Source organism: Pteropus medius, unplaced genomic scaffold (assembly GCF_902729225.1).
Source record: "Pteropus medius unplaced genomic scaffold, Ma_sr-lr_union100, whole genome shotgun sequence".
NCBI lineage: Eukaryota > Metazoa > Chordata > Mammalia > Chiroptera > Pteropodidae > Pteropus > Pteropus medius.
Window position 1 is genome coordinate 13,384,144 of NW_024349797.1, and position 16,397 is coordinate 13,400,540.

The 16,397-nt window shown below is 44.9% G+C and overlaps 1 long non-coding RNA gene and 2 pseudogenes across 1 annotated transcript; 2 read left to right on the top strand and 1 right to left on the bottom strand.

Annotated features, from left to right (window-relative positions):
- The first annotated feature begins 317 nt into the window (after positions 1-317).
- LOC120619773 (ferritin light chain-like) lies at positions 318-937 on the top strand (annotated as a pseudogene).
- Positions 938-4,478: 3,541 nt separating this feature from the next.
- LOC120619597 (uncharacterized) lies at positions 4,479-11,876 on the bottom strand. Its single transcript, XR_005657568.1, has 3 exons — positions 11,563-11,876; positions 10,540-10,808; positions 4,479-5,275 (listed from the first exon to the last, which is right to left on the bottom strand). It is a non-coding gene; the product is annotated as an uncharacterized LOC120619597 (long non-coding RNA).
- A 1,178-nt stretch (positions 11,877-13,054) lies between these two features.
- Positions 13,055-13,173, top strand: LOC120619840 (uncharacterized; annotated as a pseudogene).
- Positions 13,174-16,397: the final 3,224 nt, after the last annotated feature.

Here is a 16,397-nt window from a genome sequence, read left to right on the forward strand (position 1 = left end):
CCCTCCTCTGCACGGTGACCTATCTTTCCAAGCACCTGGGTCCCAGCATCCCTGCTCCTTTCCTCGGGGTGAACTCCTTAGCTATCACTACGTTGAGCCTCCTTTACAATCCAAGGAAGGCTTAGGTGAAATGTAGCCTTGTACCCACTTCTTCAGCATCTCTAAGACTGGGGGTTCCCCCAGAGCAGGGACCAATAATTCTCAGTTAACGGCTTTTTAATGGCTGCATTGTGCTCTGTCATATTGTTGGTATTTGAATTATTTCTAATTCTTTGCTCTCATGACTGCTTCCGTGTACATTTTCATTGTCTATTTCTTATTTCCCATACATAATTTCCTTAAAGTAGAACCATCTCATCATCCTTGGCCTCTGCGAACCAGCCCACACCATTTTTTGAGCATTAACTCCTTCTCACCGAGTAACCATGAACTCCCGAGTTCCTCAGAATTATTCCACCCTCCGTCAACCGCCTGGTCATCCTGCAGCTCCGGGTCTCCCACACCTACCTCTCTCTGGACTTCTATTTCTGCCACCTCAATGTGGCTCCAGAGGGCGTGGGCCACTTCTTCAGTGAGTTGGCTGAAAAGCACGAGGGCCCCCAGCATCTCTTGAAAATGCAAACCCAGCAGGGCGGCTGTGCCCTCTTCCAGGACCTGCAGAAGCCTTCCCAGGATGAGTGGGGTAAAACTCAGGATGCCATGGAAGACACTACGGTCCTGGAGAAGAACCTGAACCAGGCCCTTTTGGATCTGCACGCCCTGGGTTCTGCTGGCGCAGGCGCCAACCTCTGTGACGTCCTAAGAGCCACTTCCTAGAGGAGGAGGTGAAACGCATCGGGAAGATGGGTGACACCTGACTAACCTCTGCAGGCTGGCCGGGCCCCAGGCTGGGCCGGGTGAGTATCTCTTCCAAAGGCCCATCCTCAAGCACAAGTAGGAGCCTTTGGAGACCTGAGGCCTATGAGGCGCCCCGCTGTATCCCCCTGAAGTTGGGCTTCTGCCTGAGCCTCTCCCTTCAGCCACTAGGCAGCCTTCTAACCACCCAGGAGCCTTCTCCCATGCCCTGACCAAACTGAAACAATAAAGCTTTTGCAGCAAAAAGAAATTATATATATATATGTTTACAACATACTGGTAAATTACAAGCAGCAGATTATAAAGCAGTGTGCCCAGGACAATCCTGTCATTGTATATACGTGAATGTATCTGGGTAGGTGTGCTCCCACGTAGGTACATCTGTGTGTGTGTGTGTGTGCGTGTGTGTGTGTGTATTAGGCTGGAAGTAAATGCCACAAATGAGCAGATTTTTCATAAACACACAGAGAGATTATGGGTGATTGTTCTTCGAGCTGTTCTATATGTATTTTATTTTCATCAACGAATATGTATCATTCTGGTAATTTGAAATAAAAATGTGTTTTAAAAAGCACCGGCCTATTTGCCGCCTGACAGATGGGAAACTACTCAAGCACAGAGAAAAACAATTGCTTTAAAGTTTTAAAATTAATATTTTTAAAAAATCAGATTTGAGCTCAAAAAATGGGCTACAGACAAGATAATCGAGGTGCCCTGTGGTTTTAAAACTCGTTGTGTAGTTTTCAATAAATATCACTAATTTCAACTCCCTCTTTGCCAACATGAATGTTTTTTTTAAAACGAACTCTTTCAATTCCAAATCACATTGATTGAAAGGAACACCTCGGTTTTCAGTTCGCTCTTTTCATCGGGTTCTGATCAGACGGGCCCCATCTGTCATTGCGCATCAGGCCAGCTTAAGGACAATTGTCTATAAAACTTGTAAAATACTTAATGAAATCCGATTAACTGAAAATGTTAATTTATCGGACATATGGAGCTTTGTTTTTTAGGAGAAAGAATCAAGGAAAGAGAAAATAAAATATTAGGGGATTAAAACCCACAGAAACCTTAAACTCAGTTTTGCATATGTGCTTCGTGCTTGCCCCATTTTCAGCCTAATTTCAAAATTTAGCAAAAAAAAAAAACAAACCTAAAAAGCAAATAAAATAAAAGGAAACTAACATTGCTAACATTGCTCACAATCTCGCCATCTTGCTTTAGTCATCATTTATGATTTTGTACGCAAGGTACCAGTCTTTAATGGATACACAAAACACACGTTTGCACGTGCGCGCGCGCGCACACACACACACACACACACACACACACACAAACACCTGATAGCAGGGCGACAGCTGGAGATGTTCCCTTCCTCACAGACGTTTGTAATGGGGTTAATAATATTTGAAACATGTTGGCAACTTTTGGTTTCTGGAGGTGAAGATGTCATTTCTCCTTTGGAGCAGATTTCTAATGTTTTTAGAAGTCCCAGTCTGGGCTCTTTAGTTACACAAATGTAAAGGACTTGCTTATGATACTGAAAATGGCAAAGTCGCCATAAATATATCTGTGGCTGTATAGTGTGACATGGTTACTAATGGAAATGGAGCAATTCTTTAACCTGACTGTGCCCTTAATGAGTTGGATAAATAATTTTTATCTAAATGAAAAGTTGGGTTGGACCCTTGGTGTTCCTTGTGTTGTGTCATTTACAGTTATATAACTGGCTTTGGGGATTGTGCTGACAACTGCTGGTTTTGCTTTTTCTAAATCAGAGAGGTCAGACCAAACCCTCTGTGCCAGTATGCACGTGGGATGCCTGTCTGCGGGTGGGAGTCTTTCCTGTGAAGGAAAGAGATCCTCTCTCTCTCAGTCTCATAGGGTGGGTGTGAGGGCCAGCTCTTGTGCCAAGGAGGGGCCACCTTACTGCATTAGGGCTAGCAGTGGGCTGGGATGGTGCTGCCCTGTGGAGGCTTCCCAGGCTCAAAGCACAGACCCTGAGGGTGACTTTGGGCTTGTGAGTCCCAAACAAATGTAAAGTACTAAACTGTCAAGGCATTCACTGCACTTGACTCTGGGTTATTCCCCCAAGCAGTCAGCAAAGATTTGCTAAACACCTCAGCGCGGATTTAGGCAGTCGAGGCAGCTAAGGAAGGGCCTAGCGGTCTGGAAAACAAGAGCTATTCCCCAAAATAGCTGCCGGAGGTGACCTGCAGGGCGCTAGAGCCTTACTGCAGCCAGGCTGCTAGAGGAAGAGCAAGCAGGTTGAATTTGTGAAACTGCCAAACGTTTCCTGCACTTCCCAGAATTACTCTGGACAGGAACTGTAAGAAGAATGAATTTCCTGTGATCTTTGAGGTAGGGAGTCTGGCATCATTATAATTTGGATGTAAAATAAAATATAAACTTACTTTGTGCTCCAGCTAGGAAGCGGGTGGCATGTACTAATAATGTGCATATTCTTATATAAAAAAGAGGAAAATATAATACGGTGTGTTTTATAACCCGATTGTTTCACTTAAGAATAGGTTAGGAAATTTTTCCTGTAATATTAAATTTTTCCTGTAATATTAAATATTTTTATGCAATATTTAAAACTGGCCGAAAGTCATCAACAGTAACAACAAAAAGCAAGCAATAAACAAAATGCCAAAAATTCGAATGCATGGATGTACTGTGATTTATTCAACCAATTTATTTCCAGTATTATTACAAGCAATACTGTGAGGAATATTTTACTGCTAAATATTTAAATGCGCCCATGTCCATCTATTTAGACTAAAATCCTGAAACAAAATTTCTGCGTCAAAGAATGTACACTTTTGTCATTTTGCCATGTTGTCCTGCCTCCAAATTGTATTTCCAGTAGCAGCCCTGAAAAAAAGTTTGTGACTTTTGATGGCAAAATAAAAAGGGTCTCTCTCTGACCAGAAGCAGGCAAACAAGGGGTACATCATTTGTAGAGAATTTAAGAATAATAAAATGTACTAAAGTTGGTCTGCTTTTTGTCAGCACCATATGTCAGCAATGTTAAACATTATTGGTGATAAATACTACTGAAAGACAGTCTTGTTTTGTTTTTGTTTTTTGTTTTGTCTAATTTCTAAATAGTTGCTGTGGTTGTTGTTGAGTTTCAATAAGAATATGTAATCTTACAATTAGTGCATTTTTAAAAACATATCCTTTAATACAAATTGTATTCTGCATGGGAGTTAATTTGAAGATCTCTCAGTTCTGAGGCTGCCCTCGGTTTGGGACACAGGTTGGGCAGCTTCTCAGATTCCTTTCAAAATTAAATTCATGATGGCTTCAAGTCCTTCAGGTTTATGTGGGACACAGTTCTTAGCCCTCACCACCACATGCCCACAGATAGTTGCGTTTGGTCAGAAATTTGATATAATTAATGGTTCGAAATAAATAATGATAGCGCAGAACTTGAATGACTTCATTCCATGTGACCACTTGGAATTTTTATTTGTGTCTAAATTTAAAAAGAAACAAAGTAAAAACGATGAGGTGTAGTAGTTTTATTTTTAAAGTACAAATTTTAGTTCATGCATGAACTATTTTACTGAATTTATTAAATACTACCTTTAAAATTGAAATTTGTTTCTTTTAAATTATTGATTGTTTAGAAACTAAAGAACAAGTCAAGAAAATGAAACATTACTGTATAATTATTAGTTACTAAACAATTACTTTTGTAAGATATTATTAGCTCAAACTATTAGGTAAATGTAAAACCTGTTGAACAAATAGTTGAGTTTTTTTTTTCCTTTTTGTGCTGTAATCGTTATTTTATTTTATTTTTAAATATTATTTCTGTGTCATGCATACAAAGTTCGATAAAAGAAATTTTTCGATGTCTGCATTTCTCTTCTGGCCATTGTTATTATTCCTTTTCCTGATTATTACTGAAAAGAATTTTGTCCTGTAGAGGAAGAGGGAGTTAAGCAATGATCCACTCCAGGCAGGACTGGCTTTAGAATCTGAAGTGCCTAGTGCAAGTTTCCTCGTTCAAAAATGATTAAGAATTTCAAGATGGTGACAGCAGAGCATTAAACCAAGCTTGGTTGGAGCCTTTCTTAGTGTGGGGCCCTGTGTGACTGCACAGGTCACGTACCCATGAAGCTGGCCCTGGTTCTGAGTGTCCAGTATGCTGGGAAAGCCATTGTCTCCAGGTTAGTTCCCTTCCTTGACTGCAGGTGAGGCTGCCATCTTTGCTGCCCCTCTACCCTAACCATCGGAGAAGACCTGCTGCTCAGAATGAAGGCTCCAGCACCTCAGATTCTCCGTCATCCTCCACAGGTGACTTCGGTTCCATCCCTGCCACCCCAGCTGCAACCAAAGTGCCGAGACAACCGTGATACTCAGTTCACCAGAAAAGTTGATTTCCCAGAACTGTCCATTTTTAGACCTTTTAGAAAAAAATTATTATTTAACCAAATTAATACTTCTTATTCTATTGGCTCTCTGGAAAAACTGGGTAGTTGTTTCCTTGTCTGGGGTCTTTTTGGGGTTGAGTTTTATGCCGAATCTGTGCTGGGCAGACAGAAGTAAAACTTGGCCTACTAATTTCCCTGCACACCATTGTAAGCAAGGACTAATAATGGTTTGGATGCCATAAAACTGTGATGGTTTGAAGATAAAGCAACGGTGATGAAGGTTGGCTGTTTTTATTTAAGAGCATATTGGGTTCCACACCCCACACATAGGAGGGGAACAAAGATGGAGAAGCACACTCTGGCCTTCCAGGGCTGAGAGGGCTCCTCACACAGTGTGAGGAGCAGCCGGCCTCAGGAGCCGGCAGAGACTCATGGGGAAATTGCAGGGAGGAGGTACATTGCCCTGATTTGACAGGAAAGGCTGTGAGACAATGGATGTCCCTCAGCCCTAATACCCCTATCTGTAAAATGAGCATCTATAAAACACTCCAAGTTTCATAGGTCACTAGTGAAAAATACTAATAAAAACCCACTTGTGATTCTTAGAGTATATTTCACACAAACTGAAACCATATAAAGGAATGTGCTTCTAGAGTTTTCTTATGAAAGGCTGGGCGTAAACGACCCACAGCCTTTGCAAAGAGGCCACCAGAGTATTTCCGAGACAAGAGTCTTATTTTCATGCACGTACGTAAAGGAATGGACTCCTGGAAGGCAAGAATCCCTGATGCGCCGGATCGATGGCTGCTAATGTGCCCATCTGGAGATGGCAAAAGTTAGAGATTTCAGAAGATTTGTAATTGTAATTTAAGATAAGCCAGTGATGCAAATGAAGCTGACATGTAACTCCTCGTGGCTGTGTACTGTGGTCTCAGGGTCCCACCAGCCCCACAAGCATACAGACTCTTAGTGCACCCCGCCTTGTACAGCACCTCAAGGAGGGAGCCCCTCCCTGGATCTATCCTGGTTCACAGGTGACAGAGACTCTATCACTCAGACATCAGTCTGGCCCCAAGCCTAATGTTCCTCTGGTATATGCATGAATACCCTCTTGTAGCAATGGATTGTGGGCTGATTTCTGGGATGTCTGCTCCAGGCCAAGAAATAGCTTTCCAGTAGAAGTCCTTATAGACAGGCAAAGGCTATGTGATTTTAGGATCTTTTCTCAATGAAGCTCATAGCCTTGCTGTGTGGGATTAAATACTGACCACACCACCCATTACCCTGAGACCTTGGGAAAACTACATTCTAAACCTCACATTTCTTTTCTTGATAATGGGTATAACCATAGTATTTACTTGAACACCTAGCACCTAGTAAGTGTTTAATAATTATTAAAAGAAAAACTAAGCTCTTTTTTCCACTTAAAACTAAGGCAGAGGTAATTTACTTAATGCCACTGAACTATACATTTAAAAATGGCTAAAATGGTACATTTTATGTTATATATATGTAACCAAGGTTAAAAAAATTCTTTAAATTAAAGAAACATATGGGGAATTATGCTCTCAGCCATGATAGTATAACAGAGATTGAATTTACCGTCCTGCCTTAAACAACTGAAAAACTGCATAAAGCAATACTTTATAAAACAATACTTTTCAGATGTTAGATAACAGGCAGGACAAAAGTGATCCCTGAGAGGAAAGAAGAGAAACACGTAAGGGGAAATAATTTCCAGGCCAAAGCACAGGGAGGGAAACCCAAATAGAGCCCGATAGTCTTTCTGAGTCGAGAAGACAGAGTTGAGAATTTAAGAAGGCAATGGCAGCGAGAATCCACAATGCAGAATACCCAAGAAAGAGAGCTGCAGGGAGAGGAGCAAGTTCTAAGGAGAGACGGCACTGAGATCTGCAGAGGGATCCTCCTTAATTGACTATTATTAATCAGTGCATGCATATGAGCAAACTACCTGAGCCTGGAAAAAGAACCAACAAAAAGAATGGGCTGACTAAGCCATGGGGCTCACCCAGGGTTTGGAGCAATTCATGTTTCCACCAGAACAACAACAACAACAACAACAAAATGTCATATCAAACAGGGCACAGATAGAGTCTTTAGAAGGGTATTACGTTAGCGGTGGGTAAAAATTAGCTCTAGACTAAAATCTGCTCTGGTTCCAAGCAACGAAGCTTAAAAGGAAGCCTCAAAAGAACTAAAGCAATTTAACTACATCCCAGAACAAAGGTCGAGAATATTTTAAGGATATGAAAATATCTAGCACTCAACAACACAGCATCCAATAAAAAAAAATTACCAGATGTACAAAGAAGTAGGAAAATGTAAACCAAAAAAAAAAAAAGATGGAAAATCAGTCAACAGAAACAGACTGAGACCTGACACATGGTATAAGTAGTCAACAAGGACAATAAAATAATTATTTTAAGTGTATCCCACGTGTTTAAGAAGGTAGAGAAAAGCATGAGCATGCTAAGGAGAGACAAAGAAGATATAAAAACAGCAAAATAAAAATACTAGAGATGAAAAATCCAGTGTCTGCTATTCACTGGGTGAGATTAACAACAGATTAAACACTGCAGAGCAAAAACGTCAATCAACTTGAAGACATAACAGTAGAAACCATCCGAAATGACACAGAGAAAAATGGCCAAGGAAAAAAGTGAGCAGAACATCAGTGAGCTGTGGAACCTAATTTATGTGTATTGGAGTCCCTGAAGGAGGGTGGGAGAAACAGAAATAATATTTAAATAACTATTTCCAAATTTGAAGAAAACTATAAACTTATAGATCTAAGAAGTTCTGTGAATCCCAAGAAATGAGAAGAAAATGACACCAAGGCAAACAAAAACGGAATTGTTTAAAACTAGCTAATGAAAAGAAAATCTTAAAATCAGCCAGAGGAATATACACATTACACACCGAGGAGCAAAACTAAGAATAACAGTAGATTTCTCACCAGAAATAATGTAAGTTAGGAGACGGTGCAGATGCACCTTTAAAATAGTGAGAGGGAGGGGAAAAAAGTAATTTAGAATTCTATACCCAGCTGAAATCTTTCAGTCAACAAAAGCTGATGTACTAAAGCTGAAGGAATTCATCCCAGAAGACCGGCGAGGCAAGAAATGTCAAAGGAAGTCCTTTGGGCAGAAGAAAATGATACTGTGTGGAAATATGCATTTAAACAAAAGAAACAAAGAGCCCTGGAAATAGTATATGTGAGTAAACATAAGACTTTTCTCCTTATTTTAAAAAATATCTTTAAAAATGAAAGCAGAAGCTCTTCTTCTCCTGCCACTTAAATTGTCCATTTTCTGGAGTGGACAATGTACGGCACCAGGACCCACGATACAGGTTGTCCTGCTTTGGACTCTAGAAAATGACTGAAGTCGATTACCCACCTCTCTGGACTTTACTTTCGCTCACCTGTCAAATAGGTGATACTATTTCCCAGCCTGTTTTACGGAGTGGTTGTGAAGATAAATTAATAACTAATTAACCCTTCATTAAATTAAAACAGCCTATCAACATGACTGGTCTTGTTTCAATTTTACAGTCCCCTCTAAGAAAATGGCTTCTCATGGTGAGTCTGAGGCCTGCCCAGCTGATGGTAAGGCTGAAAGCTATTTCTGGGTGGCAGGCTCTGTGTTTCCTCTCTCCCTTGATGGATAATCTTCCTTCATCTTTGGGATAAGAGAGATCCCTTGAGAACATACTTTCCCTCTCAATACACTCCCTCATTCTGGTCAAGCCTACCCAATAATCCTGCCCGATCCTCTTACAAAGAACATCTTCCTAGCATGAGACCTGCCTACTGGTCAGGGCACAGCCACAGGTCTAGGCAGTCACAGAGCCGTCCTCGGACCCGGAAGGGGATTGCACAAAGTCTCCCCACATGAGAGGGCACAGGTGGCAGGATACCGGCCACTTTGTTCAGCTCTGGGGCCGTGGATGAGGTGGGGCTGAGCCTGCAGGTGGAGGAGAGTCTGCGTCTATAGGGAAAGCTTTTAAGGCACAGGTGATGAGGCAGGGGTGACAGCTGGGGTGAAGGCCCCCTCACTGCCTCCTTGCTCTTAAAAAAATGACTTGGCCACTTTTCTTTTCAAGCCTCAACTCTGCCCCCTCAATACTGTGAGGCCTTGGGCAAGTTACTTAACCTTCTATATCTCAACTTCTTCATCTGGAAAGTGGGGACAGTGGTCCCTCCTCTTGTAAGGTGACGCACTTAGCACAGGGCCTGCATTGTGGTAATATGTAATAAACGTGAGTTGTTATTAGGGAAGAAGAAACCATTCTTTCTCCTTCCGACCTAATTTTCTCTTCCGTGCAGGGGACAGAGTTCTTTAGCAGAATGAAGTAAATCCCAGATTGCTGGCCTGGGAGTTCTGCTCTGATAAGAGGTCCATATTAACCAAGAACCATGTTTGTTGTGTAAAAGCTCCACCAGGAAGAAAACAGGATACCAAATATCACTGTAGTGGGATCTGGGGGTCCTGGAGTGGAGCCTGCATCCTGGAGGGCTGGTTTGGAGGTGAGGAAAGAGAAGGGGAGAAGAGAGACCCCAGGATGACCCTCTGAGAGACCTCTGTGTGAGGGACAGGGGCGCTCACAGCAAAGAAATATCGAATGCCCTCTCCAGGTTCTGTGCACACGTGACTTCTGTGCTAATGGGCTGTGCGGCTTCCCGGAACTTGAGCTGAAGTGCAGGAGCCAGGATTTGAACCCAGGTGCCAGACTCCTGATTCAGGAGTCACAGCACCTGGGTTCAAATCCTGGCTCCTGCACTTACACCTGTGCTGTTTGGGGTGCGTTACTTGGGCTTTCTGTGCCTCCGTTTCCTCATCTGCAAAATGGGGATAATAAAAGTAGCTGCTCAGAAGTTCGAAGAGAGATTAAGCAGGGTATTCCAAATGAAGCACTTGCTGGAGACGGCCCTGGCCCGCCTCCAACAGCCCGGGGACCTCGGATCCTCTTGTTTCTCGAATCCTTTATCTGGCAGAAAAGACCCCCTACCCGGGAACAAGAGTCCAGGGAACAAGACGACTTGTTGCTTAGCACCCACCCGCCCGCCGCCCGCACCCCGCTCCCCCCTGGGCCCCGTGATTTGCTGGGTGCGGTGGCCCCTCGTCCTCATGTCTGATGTCAGGAACTCCAGGTGGGAGAAGGGGGAGTCCGGCAGGTGGAGGTGGATGGAGGTGGGGCCTCGGGCGACCCCCTCCCCACCCCGCCGTGGACAGCGCTCCGCGAGCCCACTCCGCACGGGGCCCCACGACATTACCTCGGAAGGGAAGGGCACCTGGTGCCCATCGGGATGCTGGGAGTGGAACCCGCCCCTTTGCAGTCTCGCTGTTTGCTCCAAACGCAGAAGAGAGTAGAGAAGACGATGAAATTGGGTCCCTGCCGAACTGTCTGGTTCCACAGTTAGAGACACGAAACGATTACGGAGCAGACGCTGGGCATCACGCTCCGTGTCGGCTCACAGCTCTGCACGGGGCAGAGTGAAGGTCCCCACCATGCTTTCATTCGTCTCCATCTTCCGCCACGTGCCTGCAATACATGTCAGGCGGCGGAGGATTGTTCTCGCGTTTTCTGTTTTTTGTTCGTTTGTTTTTAATGAGTAGACTTCCAGTCAAATGATCCCTCCCTCCCAATTCCCAAAACTTCATTGCTTTGGGTTTTTTGTCTTAATTTCAATCTGTCGATTCCTATCTCGCTTGCTTCCCGAAGAGATTTGAGGTTGCTTATCATTCTACTAAAGAGACAATAAAACCAACAACCGTGAAGCAAAAGAGAAGAACGAAATGTAGAAAACAGAATGGGGAAGAAAAGGTGGGGGTGGGGCGGAAACTTAGAAAAAACAAAAACTCTTGGCTGAAGGAAGTTATAGTAATGAAACTCCAGACTTCCCTGCAGTCTGAAAAAAAGGAAGCGAATATGTCCTGCACCCTTTATCGTATACAGGTTAATTATGAGGATAAAATAAACAGAATCCCAATTGATTCTTGGCTTGGAGCTTTGAGACTCTGTGATAAGTCACAGGCCTTTGGCTAGGGGTCCTTGAGTAACTTAATGAACAATATCCTCAATGTCATTCCCAATCAGAGTTCCTTTTGTCAAGTTTCTTATACCAATTCTCAGAACGAGCTGAGTGCATAATAAAGCAAGTTTCCTTAAAGGAATTTTTGAGGCTGTCTTATAATAAATACGGCCAAGAATTTAAATGTGAACGACAGTTTCCTAGGGCTGCCATTCAAAGTGCCACAAACCACGTGGCTTAAACAACAGAAATTTATCGTCTTACAGTTCTGGTGGCTGGAAGTCCACGATGAGGGTGTGAGCAGGGCCACGCTCGCTCTGAAGGCTCTAGGGAAGGCTGTGTCCCAGGCCTCTCTCCCAGCTTCTGCTACTTCCCTGGCTGGTGGCAGCATCACTTTCATCTCCGCATGGGATTTTTCCCTCTGTGTCTGTGCTCAAATGTCCCCTTTTTATAAAGACGACAGTCATATTAGATCAGGGGCCCACCCAATTCCAGTATGACCTCACCTTAACTAATAACACGTGCAACGACTCTATTTCCAAATTAGGTCATATTCTGAACTGCAGGGGGTTAGGACTTCAACATATAAATCAGCGGGAGGTGGAGGATGGAGATGACACAATTCAGCCCAGAACTGTGGCCAAAGATATGGGTGAACTCTTGAAATCAAGTCACAAGGACCAGGCTGTAGTCAGTCTCAGGAGGAAAAACTGACAATGTCCCTGAGCTGAAACTTGATCAAATGTCTCGTGTCTAGGCTGGAGAATAACCTTATTATCAGGACAACAAGATTCCTCCAGGGGCCTGGAAAAAGGGAAAGCCAAAAAAACAAGAATTTGTCAGTGTTTAGCCAGCCCGGGCCAGGAGTCAGAGTCAGCAAATCCGAGGACTCGGGCCTCTGGCCTCCGTGTAGTTCCACGCGCTGCCAGGCGGGGAGCGCCCACCAGGCTTTTCCATGGCTTTGATGAAATCTCCCGAGAGAGCTTCTTAATTCTAATACTGAGCTCACCAAACTAATTACCTTCTCGGGACCTCTGTTAACTCTGTTACTTACAAACACCATGCTGCACTTTTCACCTCACGGTAGACTCTGTATAACTGCTGTTCCCTGGTGTCGTTCAATGCACATATCACATGACCTACAACGTGGAGCTGGGGTCAGGATCCTTTGACTACAGGGGGAATGTACAGTCCCCAAATGGGACTCTCTGTGCTGTCAATTAACCCGGTGACGATATGGTTTATCCATCAATCTTTTGTGACCTTAGTTAATGGTAGTCTGCTCTGCTCCACCCAAGTCTCTTTGGGAGCAGCTGACAAATCCAGAGACCTAATTTAGAGAATAGATGCTAATTTAGAGAACAGATAGGAAAGGGCAAGGCCTGAGAAGAGGAAGAAGGACAGGTAGGACAGTGATACGCCACATAATGACATTTTGGTTAGTGATGGACCACATATACAATGGGGGTCCTATGAGATTATAATGAAGTTGAAAAATTCCTATGACCTAGTGATGTCGTGGCCATCTCAATGTTGTAGCGGATGCACGTGTTTGAGGTGATGCTGGTGTAAACAAACCTACTGCACTGTGAGTTATATAAAAGCATAGCATATATAATTGCAGTAGTAGGCTATACCTTCTAGGTTTGTGTAAGTGCACTCTGTGATGTTCACACAATGACAAAATTGCTTAATGATGCATTTCTCAGAACATATCTCTGTCATTGAGTGGCACGTGTCTGTATAGAGAGGGTGTATCTACGGCCATGGCACCCTTAATGTGCCCGATCCCGTCTGATCCTGGAAGCTAAGCAGGGTTGGACCTGGTAGGTACTTGGATGGGAGACCACCTAGGAAGACCAGGTGCTGTAGGCATATAAAAGAAAGAAAGAAAAGAAAGGAAGAGAGGAAGGAAGGGAGGGAGGGAGGGAGGGAGCGGGTGTAGTAGTGGAGCTGGTGATACAGGTGGAGAGAAATGTCCTGTGGGCTGAAGTAGAAAGATCATTTGTCTGTACTTGGCTGTAGGGTGTGGAAGGAGGCAAATTAAAGGCTTTAAAACAGCACTGGATGCAAGAAAATTAGGAGAAAAGGAAAGGCAATACGAGAAGCTAGTAATGTGTATATTTTGTTTGTTTGTTATTGTTTTGTAAAGAGATACAAATTAAAGAGTTGAATTCCTGGGGTTTTGTTTTGTTGCTTGCTTTTTGTTGTTGTTACTGTTGATAATTTTTGGTTATTTGATGGGACTTCTTTGAAAGTAACTCATATATAACGGTGCTACAGAAGAGAACTAGAATTTGAGCAACATATGTAATGTATAATCTTCTAATAGTAGCTATTTAAGAGAAATAAAAAGAAACAGGTGCAATTACCTTTTTCTGTAATTACTTTTAATAACATATTTTGTTGAACCCAATATATCCAAATAGTTTTGCAATATGTAATATTTTAAAAGTCTTTTTTAAAATGAGGTACTAATGAGCTATTTTACATTATCTTTTTCATATAAAGTCTTTGAAATCCAGTATGCTTAGAGGACATCTCAATTTAAATTCTCCATCTCAGCTGCTCTGTACTGAACACCTGTGGCTAGCAGCTCCTGTATTGGTCAGCATCAGTACAGATAGAGGCTGGACTATGCAGTTCCAGGATTCCTAAAAATAATAATAATAATAATAGCAATAATAATAATAATAATTTATTGACCCACTTAGATGTGACAGAAGTATATTAACCCCCTTTCTCGTGTATCATTGCATTTAATCCTCTCACTAACCCTACAGGGAGGGTACTGTTATTATCCCATTCTACAGATGATGAAACAGAGCCTCAGAGAGGGTGGGTGATTTGCCGGAGGTCACGCAGCTGGTGAACAGCAGAGCTGGGACTGGAAACCTAGTTTGTCTGACACTAGCCACTTTGCCTCATTTACTCAGGGTCAGCAAAGAGGCCATCCAGCACCCGGGCGTTTGTCAGCGCTTCCCTTAGGGCCTGCGCACACGAGTGGACTTCCTTTTCTGATTAATGGAGCCGCCACGTTGACTGAAAACACAGACCGGAAAGAACATTAATTGTACAGCCGAGCACAGTGCGTGACTGACTGAGAACAGAGCAGTAACAAGATTCTCCGACTCTCATCAGCTGGAGGAAGCTGCAAATTCAAGGCCGGTGACCAGGTTCACAAAATGCAGTTGTTCTCAATGACGCTTACTTAGCAAAGAGCCAGAGAGAGAATTGATTGTCATTAAAAGCCGGACAAGAGCATTGATTGTTCCCCCAGTGATGATCTGAGGATTCTGACTTCGCCATGCTGAGAGCGTTGGTGCACGTGATTTCCCACGTGGGAACGGGCTCCAGCGTGGCCATTCGGCGTAAAGGAAGCAGGAAACCAAGGCCTGGCCAGAAAGTGGGGCAGCTCAGGTTGTGTGCGCCTCTCCCTGCCTCTGGGCCCATCCCCACAGGCAGCAGGAGAGGAGGCTGGGCTGGCCGGGGAGCCGGGAGAGCCCGGTGGGGCCTGGGGGAGGGGCTGTCCCTCCCTCTGGTCTCTCTCACTCCTTTCCCCTAGTCCTATTTGTCCAGGAGCTCTAGGAGCCTTTAGAGCTGTGACATTTCTGGGTCTGGGTCTCTGTGGCAGGAGGGTGGATCCCTCACCCTGCTGGCCACAGCTGCAGCACCATCCAGTGATGGAGAACATGGCATGAATGTGGCCTGGATAAGCCAAGCCAAAGCATCTCCTACTCACTCTTGAAACCGCCAGCAGGGTGGCGAACGAGGCCTCCCTGCCCGGGAGCTCTCCTAGGCGGGAGAGGTCATACTGCCTTCTTGAGTGTGGTACACGAATGCATTTCCAGCTCCCCCTCCATCCTGCTTCCGGCCGCAGTTAGACAAGAGTGTGCAGGGCTCCCCCGCAGAGCACCCAGGCTGGGATCCGAGCAGCAACTCGCGCTCCTCCAGCCGTGCATCCAAGAAACGATAAACCGAGCGACCACTGCGTGCCGGGCGCCGTGGCAGGCCCTGGGGAGAACGAAACGTACATGACAAAAGCCTGCCCTTTCGGAGAACATGACACAGACAGACTGGGAAATCAATAGTTACCAGGAAACATGGAAAGTGCTCGACTACAGGAATTTTAACTACAAGTTACCTTGGTAGCAGAGAACATGGAAGTTGAACACAGAGGGACTGAGCTTTGCCGGATGAGGGCTTATTCCAGAAAGGCGGGGAGGGTGGTCATGCAAAAGGACGGGGGCACCAGGGACATGCTAGAAACCAGCTCACCAAGCAGCTGGGGCTCAGGGTGGGCGTGGGACAGGTGGGGAGATCAAGCTGGGGACTGGGAGGGGCAGGCGTGAAGGGCTCATGTGCCGTACTAGGGGATGGGACCTTAGCGAGAGCTTAGGGTGCATGCATGGGAGGACTTAGGCAGGGTGCAGTGTCAGAGGGGTGATTGGAACGGTCACTCTGACCGTCGTGGAGGGGACAAAGAGAAGGGCAGGACGAACATGCCGGCCCAGGGCCTGATGCCTCCAATTTCATTCCTTGACCTTCCTCTGCCCAGCTGGGCATGGCGGCAGGGCTGACCCCAGAGATCGTGTTCCCTGCTCTCAGGCTCCCCTCCGGGTTTGTCCAGGGGGAAACAGTGATAGGCGTTTGGAAGGTGGGAGGAGGGAAGGGCCTTTCGCTCCAACCTGTGTGCCAGGTGGTGACTGTCCTCTGCACAGGCCTGTGCGGCTGCACTTTCTAAGGCCCCTGCTTCTGCCCTCCGTCCCTCTTGCCTCGGAGGTGGCGATGGCTTCCCGCCCTGGCTCATCTCGGTGGCCCCACTATCTACTGTGTTTGGCTTTGCAGCTCCTCCACCGCCCGCATAGCCAGTCCCGAGTGGGCTCGTCTCCCTGGAGGGGCTTGACTGATCCAGGTGGAGAAAGGGGAAGCAATTCTCTAACTGCGAGAATCCGAAGGAGCAGTAATAAAGGTCTGGACAGAGGTTCCAACTGTGGCGGGGATGGAACTCGGAATTCCCGAGGGGGTGAGGGCTAAAAGAAATCGAGGAATTCCAGAGGGGGTGAGGGCTAAAAGAAAAGGGCTAAAATGACTCCTGG